Here is a 13,546-nt window from a genome sequence, read left to right on the forward strand (position 1 = left end):
GGCCGCAAAAAGGTATCGCTCTATTTCGACTCCTGGTTGTTAGAGCTTGCGTTGTTGACGGTGTGTTGCATATAAGAGGTGGATAACAGAACGCGCTTTGAAGGTTGCGCGTGGACAACCTTCAGTCTGAACCTTGCGCAGAGCCACGTGTGAAGTGACGGTGACGCAATATAAGCAGCAGACGCCAGCCTTTCAATATGAACCACTCCTGTTGTAGAAGTAGAGTGAGTTGGGCGAGTTGGTTACATTGCAACCAACAGCGCAAAAAAACTCAAGGACGAAAGAACCCTGTTTTCCGACACCTGTTCTTCAAAGTTGCGTCATGCCGACTGCGAGACGAGGTTTTACTTTCAGGATGGGTTCCGCTCTTGCCCGTCTCACTCTCAACTTCATTGCGCGTGTCTGCAGGTCACGCGTGGAGCTAGTTGCGACGTGCTAGAAACGGAGCGCTCTGTCGAGAGCAGCTGTTACACGACCGAAAATATATTAGGCCAGGAGCTTTTATTTGAGCCTAGCTTTTAGCAAAAAAAGATGAGAAATATTTTCGTCTGAATTCTATAAACGTTCCAAAACAGAACTGCATGACCGTTGGCTCGTTTTGTTACTTTACTGTCGGCTTTCTAGTGTTGGTTTATCAGGTTGTTCTTCATGTCGTAAAAGGCAGAAGTTTAACGTAATTAAACGGAGTAGGACGAGCGAAAGCGATTGAGGCAACACCGCCTCAAGGGCAACAGCACAAAAAGACACGGCACGAGCAGCGTGCGTCCGTCACCTCCGCGCTGTTGCTCGTGCGATACCGATGCAGATGGCTTTCGCGCGTCGGGAGCGGGGACGGCGGAGCGTGCCGGCGACGCGGTGTGGGTCGCTAAGAGTGTAAACAGTGTTGTGGGATGGCGGCATGGCCGGCAGTGATGGCACAAACCCACAAACAACGCAAGATCTTGCTCGGGGTTTGCCCATCGGTATAGTGGTTTCGCACTAGAAAGCTGATATCTGCATCTGATAAACGAAACACTTCAGACGGGATGAACTTGCCGCGTACAAGATTACAGTGTCTGATTCTGAGGTAGTTGTCTATTAAGCACTCAGGGAGCGCTTGCGCCTCTAGTTGTGTCTTCAATGCCATGGGCATATCATGGCAGTGACTGAAGGTTGGCTTTTAATCACAGGCATCGCAGGCCGCGGGCAAAACTATCATGCTAATTCGAATTTGGCTTCTTTAAAATGTCTGCTGCATTTCATTCTGTACGGGGTCCAGATATAACTCGTTGGTTTCCACGCCAGCGCACAAATTTCATTCATATTGAATTAGAAATATTATAGCGCAAACAAAGACACGGACAAAAAAGAGAGGGAACACACACACATAGCGCTTGTGTGTGTGTTTCCTCTCTTTTTTGTCTCTCTTTTTTGTCCGTGTCTTTGTTTGCGCTATAATATTTCTAATTCAATATGAACTACCAACTCGCCCAACAGGAAGTTTTAATGAAATTTCATTCAACTCTCTCCACCTTGAAACCTAACACTCACAGATATAGATCAACCAACTGGCTCACTACCTCCACTTCAGTCGTGTAAACGATGCCAGCCTGGCCGGTATGGCCGCTTACAGCTTTCATCTACTGATGTAGTTGGAGCCAGCCCCTGTACAAATTAGTGTAAAGCGAAGTCCACATGAAATGATCCGTAAACGTGAGAAAATTGCCCTGCGAATGGGTTCCGGCCCATGGCAAGAGCCTTTATGTTGGTTAACAACTGTTCACTGCTTCGTCGCCCTGATCACTCAGTGAATAGACATAATTCCGCTGCTGAGCATTCCGTCCCAGGTTCACGAACTTTGCGGGGGGGGGGGGGGGGGGGGGGGGGCTGTCTACATTGGTCTCCATTGTCTCTATTGCTCTCAGTGAAACGACCCTCGGTGCTCTAAATCAATCCGGAGCCTTTCACTGAGCTCCCAGCTTTTGCTTTGGCTGCTCAAATTCACTCTCACCGCTTTGATTTATGATTCTGTTTTCAGCCGCTACATGTTCGGCTTGCTGCATTGAAGGAAAAGAACGCTGCACTGCAAAAAGAAAGAAAGAAGGAAAGAAAGGAAGGCAGGAAGGAAGGAAGGAAGGAAGAAAGAAAGAAAGAAAGAAAGAAATAAAGAGAGAAAGAAAGGAAGAAGGAAAGAAAGAAGGAAAGGAAGGAAGGAAGGAAGGAAGGAAGGAAGGAAGGAAGGAAGGAAGGAAGAGAGAAAGAAAGAACGAAGGGAAAAATAAAGAAAGAAAGAAAGAAAGAAAGAAAGAAAGAAAGAAAGAAAGAAAGAGAGAAAGAAGGAAAAAAAGAAAGAATGGAAGGATTGAAAGAATGGAAGAAAGAAAGGAAGGAAGAAAGAAAGAAAGAGAGAAAGAAAGACAGGAAGAAAGAGAGAAGGAAAGAAAGAATGGAAGGAATGAAAGAATGGAAGAAAGAAAGACAGAAAGAAAGAAAGAAAGAAAGAAAGAAAGAAAGGAAGAAGGAAAGAAGGAAAGAAAGAAGGAAAGAAGGAAAGAAGGAAAGAAAGAAAGAAAGAAAGAAGGAAAGAAAGGAAGAAGGAAAGAAAGAAAGAAAGAAAGAAGGAAAGAAAGAAGGAAAGAAAGAAAGAAGGAAAGAAAGAAAGAAGGAAAGAAAGAATGAAAGGAAGAAAGAAAGAGAGAAAGAAAGAAAGAAAGAAAGAAAGAAAGAAAGAAAGAAGAAAGAAAGAAAGAAAGAAAGAAAGAAGAAAGAAAGAAAGAAAGAAAGAGAGAAAGAAAGAAAGAAAGAAAGAAAGAAAGAAAGAACGAAAGAAAGAAAGAAAGAAAGAAAGGAAGGAAGGAAGATTCAACAGAGTGGTCACGTTTTATCTAAACCAACACGGCTGCAAGACGGATACAAATGCCTCAGACTTCTGCCCCAAAAACCACTGCAGCTCGTGTCTGCGGTACTGCTTTGTCCATGAAGAAGGCGTTCACTTTGACTTTATTGTCCTGCCACGGGAGCAATAACTGGCTGCTGATCGATTTTTGATAAATGCACCACTTTCTCGCCTGTTTCAGCTTTACAGTCGGCACTCAGTGAAAAAACTACCAAACCGGCTTTGAAAAGAAGTGATGTATCCGTGTCTGCCCGGTTGTTCTCCCTTGTTTGAAACTTGGACCAACGCCGAGGATGTGTCGGGGACAGTTAATTTCATTTGGACCGAGGCGAAAGAAATATGTACGCGCTGTCGACGGCGCTCCTCTGCGCGGCAGCGGAGTGGGTGAGAGCGTCTAATTAACGATCCGATTCCCAGCCATTGGCGCTTCCTGGCGCCATTCGTTTTCGGGGTTCATTCTTTTAGCGTCCCAATGAAATCGAAGGTCTTTTGTGGTGTTGCTTTGATTCCCGATGCGTTGTTCGCGGTTGAAGCTGTAATAGCGTGAACGTGCACAAAATGTCTCGCCGCGGAAAACGAGTTGTTTTGTTCCATTCGCTCTCTCCGTTCTTCTTTCATGTAGGCTTCCCCCGCTTCCCTTTTTTTACTTATTTAATGCGAAAGTATTCGATGACTCATCGACACGGAAACCCCACGTCTCCCAATAGTGGCGGCGTTACAAAACTCGAGATTGGTCGAAACTGCGTGACGTCATCAAAGGCAGAACAATATGAAATATTAACCTGTGAAAGAGAGTAGTAATACGTACAACTGCACCAACTACGAAGGCATAGAATAGAGTTGGAATAGAATTGCCATGCCTTTGCAATGGTAATTTTTCGTTGTCTTTCTGCCCACCTTCATACTGCGTACGCGGATACCATCCAGAAGTGTCAGTATGCTTGTGAGCTAAAGCAGCTGTATATTACGCCCAACTTTGTAGCCCATAATGATCAAAGGCTGCCGTATACTCCTGTGTCTGGCAAGGTCAAGCGTGTACAGAGCTGGCAAATAGTCTTCATACCGTGTGGCTCAGTCGTCCGGCGTATACTGACACTCAAGACACGTCTAAGAGCCAGAACGCACTGAAAGATGACAGACTAGAGTTGTGCTTGGGCAATAGAGATTCATAGCTTGAGGTTTGTCGTGCGCGGTGCGACGCGGTGCGAAGAATTTCGGCCAACTCTGTGCATTTTGGGTACCGGAAAAAAATGTTCCCGGAAAAAATGGTCCCGCAAAAAACGTCCCCTTTTTCGAAGCAGGAAACAATGTCGCCATATGGGTGCCACCGATTGTCCCGTAATCCCCTGTGATAGGAGCATCCACGTGGCATGCGTGGGAGGGGGGGGGGGGGGGGGGTGCCATAGGGTGTCCACCGGTTTTCCAATGGGCATACAAGCTTTCCCCTGGGCTGGTGCTCAGCTTATCTTACGTTACGTGCAGCGCCCGTATACACAGTGCGCTCCAAACTGGATACTTGTCCCCCGCAGGTAATGGCAGCAGAGGTTTTTAATTGCTGACCGTTCTCCAATAGACTAATGCCACATGCTGCCCGAGATATACTAAACTGCTTTGATGCATGATATGTTTTCGGTACCTAGAGGGGAGTAAACAGTGCTAAAAGGTGGTAATATTCCTACGAAAGCCTCTCACCTATCCCCCTGCGATGTGTAGCGTCGACTAGGCCAATCTTGATGCAAGACACAAGACCAACAATCATGCAACATATGCGCTACAGCTATTCCACCAAAAGGCATGGAAATGACTAAAGAACGAACAGATTCCGGCCGCTCATACCTCCGCTGATGCTATGCCAAACGTAGTGGCTCTCATCGTGTAAGCTGAGGGTTCCCGAATTCAGTGGCAATCAGTGTTGTAGTCACTCTTGAAGTTTTTAGAGGACACTGGCCTTATGAAACGGTGGCCGGTCCACACGCATTTAAATCAGCGACTCATGTGGAGCAATCACCGATAGGCCGCTGTAAGTCTAATACCCCTGTCACACAGGCATTTCGAGGCCGCCGAACCGATAGTCTATCGACTCGAAGACCACTCAGCGCTTCTAAACGGATAGGTTCAATGGGCATCGAATCAATGGTCTACCTGCGTACCGAGTGAACGGATAAACGCGGAACTCTATCCAGGGTTCGAGGGCCTTCGAGCGTTCCCCAAGGTCGCTAGTGGTACTTCGACCGGCGCAAACGCACACTTTCGTACACGATATACGCTCACAGTACAAAAGCATGACAAACATTATTCACTCAAACTTTAATGTAAGCAGTAAAATATTACTCTGTATTATAATTTAAAAGTTGCATTGGTCTGCTTTAAAGCGCATTAATTTTATACTCTCAATAGCAGATGACGGAAACGCTTGCGGTATCACTGTTATCCATAGAGTTTCATACTGTTACCTAAAGGAAAAGCTGGCGACGCTGCACTTCAGCCACCATGGACGCTCAAAGTATCATGGGCCGGTGAGCTACTTGGTACGGAACAGTTGTATTTTTGGGGGAACACGGAGCGTCACTACTAAGCTGCTTTATTGCAAAAACGCTATTCTCCGTCTGTGGGGTGCATACATGCTGCTTCAGAGAAGAGCCGTCAAATGGAGCGTCCCGCGCGCAGACGACTTTGGCGCGAACATAGTCTGTAAACGCCATAGTAGCGAGAACGCAATAGTGCCCGACGCCAGTAAAAGTTCTCACTTTTCCGAAATGCCATTCAAAATAATTCAAAGTGTTTAATCGATATGATATTTTTAAAAAATATTTTATTTTATAAAAGTGCGCCTGTTAAGCACGAAACATTAGTTTTGATAGTGTTCAATACATGGCCAATAGGAAAGCTAGCCTTCTCCTATTTTGGGCAAACTTTGCATTTACGTGTTTTTCTGCTCATTTGTTGCAATCATTAGACAGGATATTGAATGTTAGGGCATTCTTCATTATCGAACAGCGTTTATTTTTGCGTTATTTTTTGGCCAAATGTTGCACTTCTGCAGTCGGTAGCTCACCGGCCCATGATGCTTAGAGCGCCCATGGTGGCTGAAGTGGTCTCCACGCAAACTCCATAGACAGCTCGCCAGCTTTCCCTCTAGGTAATAGTAAGAAACCCTATGCTGTTACCAGAGCGTTACAAAACTGCGACAGCAAATCGTAGAAAAGACACTTTCAAAACAACACAAAGGGCTTCAAATAATAACTAAAAACCTCTTATGAGTCCACAATACCATATTTCAGTATTTATTTCAGATTTATAAATATACCTGAGCCCCGCCGCGGTGGCTCAGTGGTTACGGCGCTCGGCTGCTGACCCGAAGGACGCAGGTTCGATTCCGGTCACGGCGGACGAATTTCGATGGAGGCGAAATCCTAGAGGCCCGTGTGCTGTGCGATGTCAGTGCGCGTTAAAGAACCCCAGGTGGTCGAAATTTCCGGAGCCCTCCACTACGGCGTCCCACATAGCCTGAGTTGCTTTGGGACGTTAAACCCCCATAAAACAAATCAAATTAAATATACTTGTTATATGCGCAAACGCGAAAGTAGCGACTCTGTACAAGCTCGGTGTCAGACTCGCGAACCATTTCAATGGCCAATGAGATCTGCCGTATAGCAGCGAGCGACACAACTCCTTCGAGTTCGATAGCGCTTGAGAATCTCGAAGGCTCTGTACTCGATGGCCTTTGAAAGTGGCCGTGTGGCAGGGGTGTAGTCCCGCCTGTACATTCACACCACCACCATCCACCGCGGGGCGTCCATAGAAAAGAAATGATGGCGACGGGAAGGGAATGGCCGAGGGCAAGTGGGTCTCTGGATCGTTCGGCGCTTCAGCGAAGTCACCGGCGGAAGTGCTTTGCGCAGTGCTGGATTAAGGTGGGGGCTAAGGGGGCTGCAGCCCAGGGCCTCACCTGCGACAGCAGGAGAGGGGGGCCCATTTATTCTAACCTGCTTAGTGTGTAGAACCACGGGCAATGGAACTTCGAGCAACACGTATGAAGCGAGAAAACCAGAACGAGGAGGCGGACCCCCACCTGATGTAACTTCGTTTAGCCGAACCAGTTGGGGAGAGCTTGTCGAGCTGCAAAAACAGGAATCCCCCGCCACCCCGGTGGGGCCCCCTTCCTTACGAAGCGGTGTGCGTTTGCTTACGGATTGCGGAAGGGTTTTCGTGGTTTCCTGTCAATCACCCGTCCAGTGGCATCTGAATCCTGGTGTCGCATAACAACCGCTTTTACAGAGCGGTGAGGCGAACCGCCCGCCTCGGCGCCAAGAATTCCGCTGGAGCTGCTTTCATAATCCGCTAAAATCCAGTAATTTTTAAAACCACAAATATATCCGCTAATATGCAGTGCAGTACTCGATGTGAAAAATGCTTGCATTGCACCCTCTGCATGGCTTACAAATGTAAGGAAATGCAACGCTTTAGTGTCACACGTATGATTAGAGCAGGGTAGGCACACCGAAACCAGAATGCACAGAATGTATCATATATAGACAGTCGAGAAAATAAACGCGTGAAGTAGAATGCTTCTGTCAGCTACACCGGTCGATTGTTTGAGTTCAAGTTTTGCACAGATATGGCATTTGTTAGTCAGAATTTTTTTTTATGCTACATCTGGTTTTTTCCTTTAGCTTTACCGAGTTGAAAAACAAGTCAAGCTGTGCTAGCTTCTTCGAAGTCCCACAGTTTCACTTCGTGCTCCGGCGGCCACTAGGGATGCAAACATTCGTTTATGGGTTTATGTTTAGGTTTATGGGCTGTAATGTCCCAAATCAAGTCCGGCTATGCGGAACGCCGTATTGGAAGGCTCTGATAATTTCGACCACATCGGATTCTTTAAAGTGCACTGATATCGCATAGTACACGGGCCTCTAGCATTTCGCCTCCAGCGAAGTGCGACTGCCGCGGCTGGGGAAATTTATTTTGTTCATTTTTATTTCTTGGGATTGGTTTCGTAGAGCCCGATGAAAATTTTAATTTTTTGAGGAAATAAAAGGCGCATCAGCTGCCTCACTTCCAGGTGGGCAACTCAATCGCGTCTTGAGAGGAGGGAGGAAGGTGTGAATGAAAGGAGAGAAAGAGATGCCTTGGTGGAGGGCTCAGGAATAATTTCGGCCACCTGGGGATCTTTAATGTGCACTGAAATCGCACAATGCACAGGCGCCTTTTTGCATTTCGCCTCCATCAAGACGGTGCCGCCATGTCGCTGGGTTTGAACCCGGGTGCTCGGCTCAGCAGCCGAGCACGCTAACCACTGATCCAGGACTTAAATTCTGCTATTCAAAAGTGCCCCACGAGGGCAGTAGTTAAAGTTCATGTTATCAAAATAGTTTTAATAACTTTTAATATTACTCTCAGGGCAATAAACGAGTGTTTCCTAGTTGCTGCCGTAGTACCCAGCTCAACTGTAGGAAGCTAGCACAACCTGCTTTTCTTTGATGCGTTAGCATTAAAACAGTGCTGCGAACGAAAACCCGTCTGTCGGCTTGTGTACGACGTCACTGAAAGAGGAGAGGCGGCGGCGCGCGCTGCAATGCAGCTCCGCAAGTTGTCGGTCGGCTCGCGTGGCTCTTCCATGGCATTGAGCCACGGACAGACATGTGTCGCGCGTTGCGTTTTCTGCGCTGTAAAACTAATTCCAATGCGTTACTGTTGCATGAATCCCGTTGATAGCACTTCGCTCCTATAAATTTCGTGGAATTAAAATGAAACATGGGATATATTCCAGTGGTGTAGCAAAGGCCGGTGGAGGGGGTCAGTTGAGGGAAAGGGAGAGGGGCCTACACGCGCATTAGCCCAGGGCCCCCATTTTTCTTAATCCGGCCCTGGCTTTGCGGTGTGGCTTTTAGTGCTAAAGCGCTCTTCAAACCCGACCACGAATCTTCTCAGCCGATCTTGCATTTTAAACCGTTGACTAGAAACAGCGAGGCCACGTTGAGTTCGTTGTGTGTGGAATAAATGAATAAATATTGCCGCGACTGGGATTCGAACCCACGGCAGCGCGAACAGATCAGCTTCGCTGACCAGTTCCCCAGAGCACTGTGCTATCGCGTGCAGCTTTATGCATGAACTATGCACAAATTTTGATTTGCGATATTTTCATCGTGCTATCGCCGCAGCCAGTCATGCCTCGTGATAAACTGCAACACACTGTCGCGTTGTGCACTGCACACTGCCGTCTTCACCAACTTCCATCTGCGGCGTGAACAGATAAGATCAGCTTAACCTCGATCAGAGCTTAACCTGAGTGTAATATCATCGCAAGACGTGCCGAAGATCCAGCAAAGCAAAACCATGAGCCAATCAGGCTAAACGCATGTGTTTTCACATGTCTACTCCGTTTAAGTACGTTAAAACCATGCCATTTTTTCTTGGCATCACCGGCACTGCATGACCACAGTGTGATCTGGCACGGCAAAGCATTTCATGTTTACATCTATTCTCAACTTGAAGTAACAGTCCTATAAAGGCGGTAGATTTTTTGCCTGTGTGGGTTCCCGAAGAATTCATTCTTTGAGCATAACTTAGGAGGGTAGATGTGTAGGCCAGTTGGTGAGACATGATGGAGCTAGACACCGCAAAGAAGACGACACAGGGCGGTACTTGCAACTAAAATTTTATTTGAAACTTCATGGCTTTTTTAAAGACAGAGGCACGTGTGATGTTACAATCAGGTAAAAAACAATGAAAGAAAAGCAGCAGATAACAAGACCTAACTGACAACAATGCACATGGAAGATGTGCGAGTCACAGTCTACAGAAATCAGAAGTATTAAAACGTTATGCGATGCTCATCATGCGAGTCACAATCTACAGATATCAGAGGAAAAGGGGACTCGATTCGAGGAACTTGCGGCAAGAAACACTTGGAAGAAAATAAGCGTGTCGCATGTGCAACAGGGGTAATCTTCAAGATCCCCCTCAGTTGTGGGCGTTTTTATATTGGACAAACCGGTAGGTGCTTAAATGATCGCTTGAGAGAACACGCGCGTTCCTTGGGGGAGGCGGGGGGTTCGAATCTGCCTGCTCATTGCCGCAAGTGTCGGGGTTGTTGCCCTCAGTTCAGCCAGACCCAGATTGTTGGAAGAAGGAAGGGGCAGCTTGAGAGAGAGATTGTAGAGACCATTGCCATCTTGCGCTCGCAACCGGATGAATGCGTTAGTTCGCCTTCGGTTTCCATCCTCCAAAAAGGACTGGGTTTCCTTGACAGGTAACAGGTTGGGTTGCTTCCTTTTGACGTTCTTTTCCTTCTTTTGTCTTGTGGTTTTCATGCTTCCACATGCGGTCGACGTTTTTTAACACTTCTGATATCTGTAGATTGTGACTCGCATGATGAGCATCGCATAACGTTTTAATACTTCTGATTTCTGTAGATAGTGACTCGCATGTCTTCCATGTGCATTGTTGTCAGTTAGGTCTTGTTATCTGTTGCTTTTCTTTCATTCTTTTTTACCTGATTGTAAGATCACACGTGCCTCTGTCTTTAAAAAAGCCATGAAGTTTCAAATAAAATTTTAGTCTCAAGTACCGCCCTGTGTCGTCTTCTTTCTCTGTCCCGTGTCCGCTGCGGTGTCTAGCTCCTTCATTCTTTGAGGAATTTTTCATTTAGGGACTTCTTTTCGTAGTGGGTGCTTCCTCAGGCAATTTTTTCCGGGGGGCCGCTTGTTCCTACACTCGTGAATTTTGTGTTAGTCCAAAGGCTAAAGCAGGACAACTACATCATACTTTCGCTCTTAATCAATACCGTTGGCTGGGCCTTTCCCGACGGTGTAGTTTCTTCGGAAGATCTCATTGCTGAGAGATGCTTTTTCGCGCGCCTTTCCTGATCTGACTCATGATGATGGCGGCGACGTCTAATGTCGTGGGTTCTTTCTGTTTGGTTTGGTTTTTTAACGTTCACTTTTTGTTTTCTTCCCTACTATGCTATAGAAATGCACTAGGGATAACGATGTAAAAGATACCTTGGTATATCGGACTCATAATATTTTGTTCTGTTTGCCGTGAGACAAGAAATCGGACGCGACGCTACCCCAGTGTAGCTGTCAAAATGGCCGATTGGGGCGGCACGTCTATTTATTTTACCGCTCCTTTTCCTCTCTTTTAAGAGCTGCCGTTTCAGTGAAAGTAGCCTCACTGTCTTGAGAGAGTGATATTCCTCCAAAATAGGCAACTGAAATTTTCCGTCATCGTACCTTTAATCTTTAGTTTAAAGTATAAAATCAATTTCTTTGTTCACTCTAATTGAGAAACGAACATTGCGCAGTCGGTGAAAATTTGTAACAAATATGTAAACGATCTTATTCCGTGTTTTGGCAGAGGTAACAAATTTCTGCGCACCCGAACTGCATTTTCATGGACACACTGCCTCGAGAACCGACGGCGCGTGCGATATGACATTACACCTGTACATTTCGCAGCCGTGTTCCACTGCAGCAACTGCGATGCCAATTTTAATGAGAGGCCTTGTATTGTTCGCAGGAAGCATTGTTCTAGGCCGCAATAATTTGTGAGCCTGACGTCCGCACATAGACATCAGAGAAGTGAACTCCGTTTGTACTTCATCTGTGCAAAATGAGAGGGAACAATATAGTGTGAGAGACAGACAGCATACAAACCTTAGTTTTGGCGATAGGCGGCGGAGCTGGAAAAGTTTCTGTCCTCTTTGCCTGCTGCTCAGCAAGTGGATGTCAGTCGGTCGCTGATAACGGGCAGCATGCGAGGAATTTCGATTTCGCCGTATCACTACCAACCTTGTGGAGAGGAAAGAAGCTGAAGGCAAAAAAACAAAAATGGAGATAAAACGCCCCGATATTTAACGCTACACTAAGACCCATTCCGGGTCACTGCGATACCTACCCGTTATCTTTGCGATCCGCTGACGAAATGTTGCGCGTATTTTAGAACCCCCGTACTCGGCCGAAGGGCTAGCAGCACCTCCTTTTGAACTTTGTTTCGGAGAACGGCCACCCCGCAGCGCTACAAGTGCCTTTCGAGGCAATCTGCTAGGCGCACCCCTGTTTCCTCCTACTTTGCGCGCGATCGTACTCTAGGAGAGACACATTTCATCAGCGTGTGGAAACTGAGGGGTCACAGGTAAGCAATAAGTATTTGCTCATGTTGGGCTGATTCTTTGCAAAGACTCGTGTATTAAGCCTGCTCTCGCACGAAATATGTGTGGAGTGGTTATGAGTCGTGTTGTCTTCTTTCTAATGAGTAGTGCGTCTTGGCACTAAAATCCTTTTATTACGTTCCAGTAAGACCGTGCTTTGATCTAGTAGGTGAGAGGTAGCTGAAGGAATGCCAGCTGGCGCGAGAAACAAGAACGAAACACAGCTTGAGAAAGGACGGGCGCTGCTCCTGTCTCCTGCGTTTCGTCCTCACCTCCTCAGCCAGTTCGCATTTCCTCAGATATACCCAACGAGCAGAATATTGCTTCAGAGTGCATGACACTCGGTTTGGGGCGCATTTGATGCTTTAAATTACTTCTGGTTGCTTCGCTACGCTTCTTTTTGCACCAGGAGTCTGACAGCACGCAAAATGTGTCATTCCCAGTGCCCTAGCTCAAGAACACGGAGCGTCTTTTCAGCTTGACATATGCCAATTGAATAGGATAACTTTATTTAGCTCGAGAGCAAGTTCTTTTATGCTTTTCAGATGAGTCCATCTCCGCAACGGTCGGTTGCCCCTATTCCAGGGCTGCGCTGGATGCTGCCGTCAGCTGAGCTCGCCGTATCAGACCGATCTGGTGACATATGTCAAGAAATCAAACAGCGCTGCGACGCGGCTTTGTCTCCGCTTTGACGTAAGCGTAGGAATCGCTTGACATTGCTCCTTCAGTCCCACACGCCGTTAGCCGCGAGTTATGTAGTGAGAAGAGTTTGAAGCGCGTTCTTCCTCAAAAGCAGAAGGTCTTTTATTTCTGTGACGGTCTCAACGGACAACTATTTTTTTTATTATTTATTTATAAATACTGCTAATCCCAATTGGGATTGTGGCAGAAGCTCTTAGTAAGGTTAACAGAATGCGGTCGAGCATAATCGGAAGATTCAACTGGTCAGCATGTTAACAAAAACAACAAACGGTAAAACGAAAATAGAACAGAGCTGTGACGGAAACAATCAAATAGCACATAAAATAAGGCTAATGTCGGTAGTATTATACAAAGAATAACAAAATGTGGAAACAATGCTAGTTTTTATAGTATGCAGACAATAAGTAAACAGTAAATATTGAAAGCGTACACGGCAAATGCATTAACATAGTGTAGGTATTTAGTTTATGCAACGCTGCGTAGTTTGACTAAAAAGCTGGAACATAAAAAAACGAATAACCATGGGTATAGTAATAACAGAACACAAGCAACCAGTGATCACTAGCTAATAACACGACATACTCTCAACTGCAATATTAAATTTTGAAAGCGAAAATTACTGCAGTGCACAACAGCAGCCGTGCTGCAGGCGGCGACGCTCTAAACCCCGCATTCTGACCTGCCGGGACTCTACCGGCGTTGGCAATGTGCAGTATGCGGGGGAGGACAGCTGCGCGGCTGGCTCGAGCAGGAGGCAGTATGCGGCATGTGCGTCGAGAGCGCTCGGCCCAGTTGGGAAACATGTGGCAACAGCCGCT

At 46.5% G+C, this 13,546-nt stretch overlaps 1 protein-coding gene across 2 annotated transcripts in view; it reads left to right on the forward strand.

Annotated features, from left to right (window-relative positions):
• Positions 1–13,546, forward strand: part of LOC149344356 (coiled-coil domain-containing protein AGAP005037) — a 443,868-nt gene that overhangs the window by 190,007 nt on the left and 240,315 nt on the right. The gene's annotated exons all lie outside the window — the stretch shown is intronic.

This window comes from Amblyomma mixtum, chromosome 5 (genome assembly GCF_055824585.1).
Source record: "Amblyomma mixtum isolate Tamu chromosome 5, ASM5582458v1, whole genome shotgun sequence".
In the NCBI taxonomy this organism is placed as follows: Eukaryota; Metazoa; Arthropoda; class Arachnida; order Ixodida; family Ixodidae; genus Amblyomma; species Amblyomma mixtum.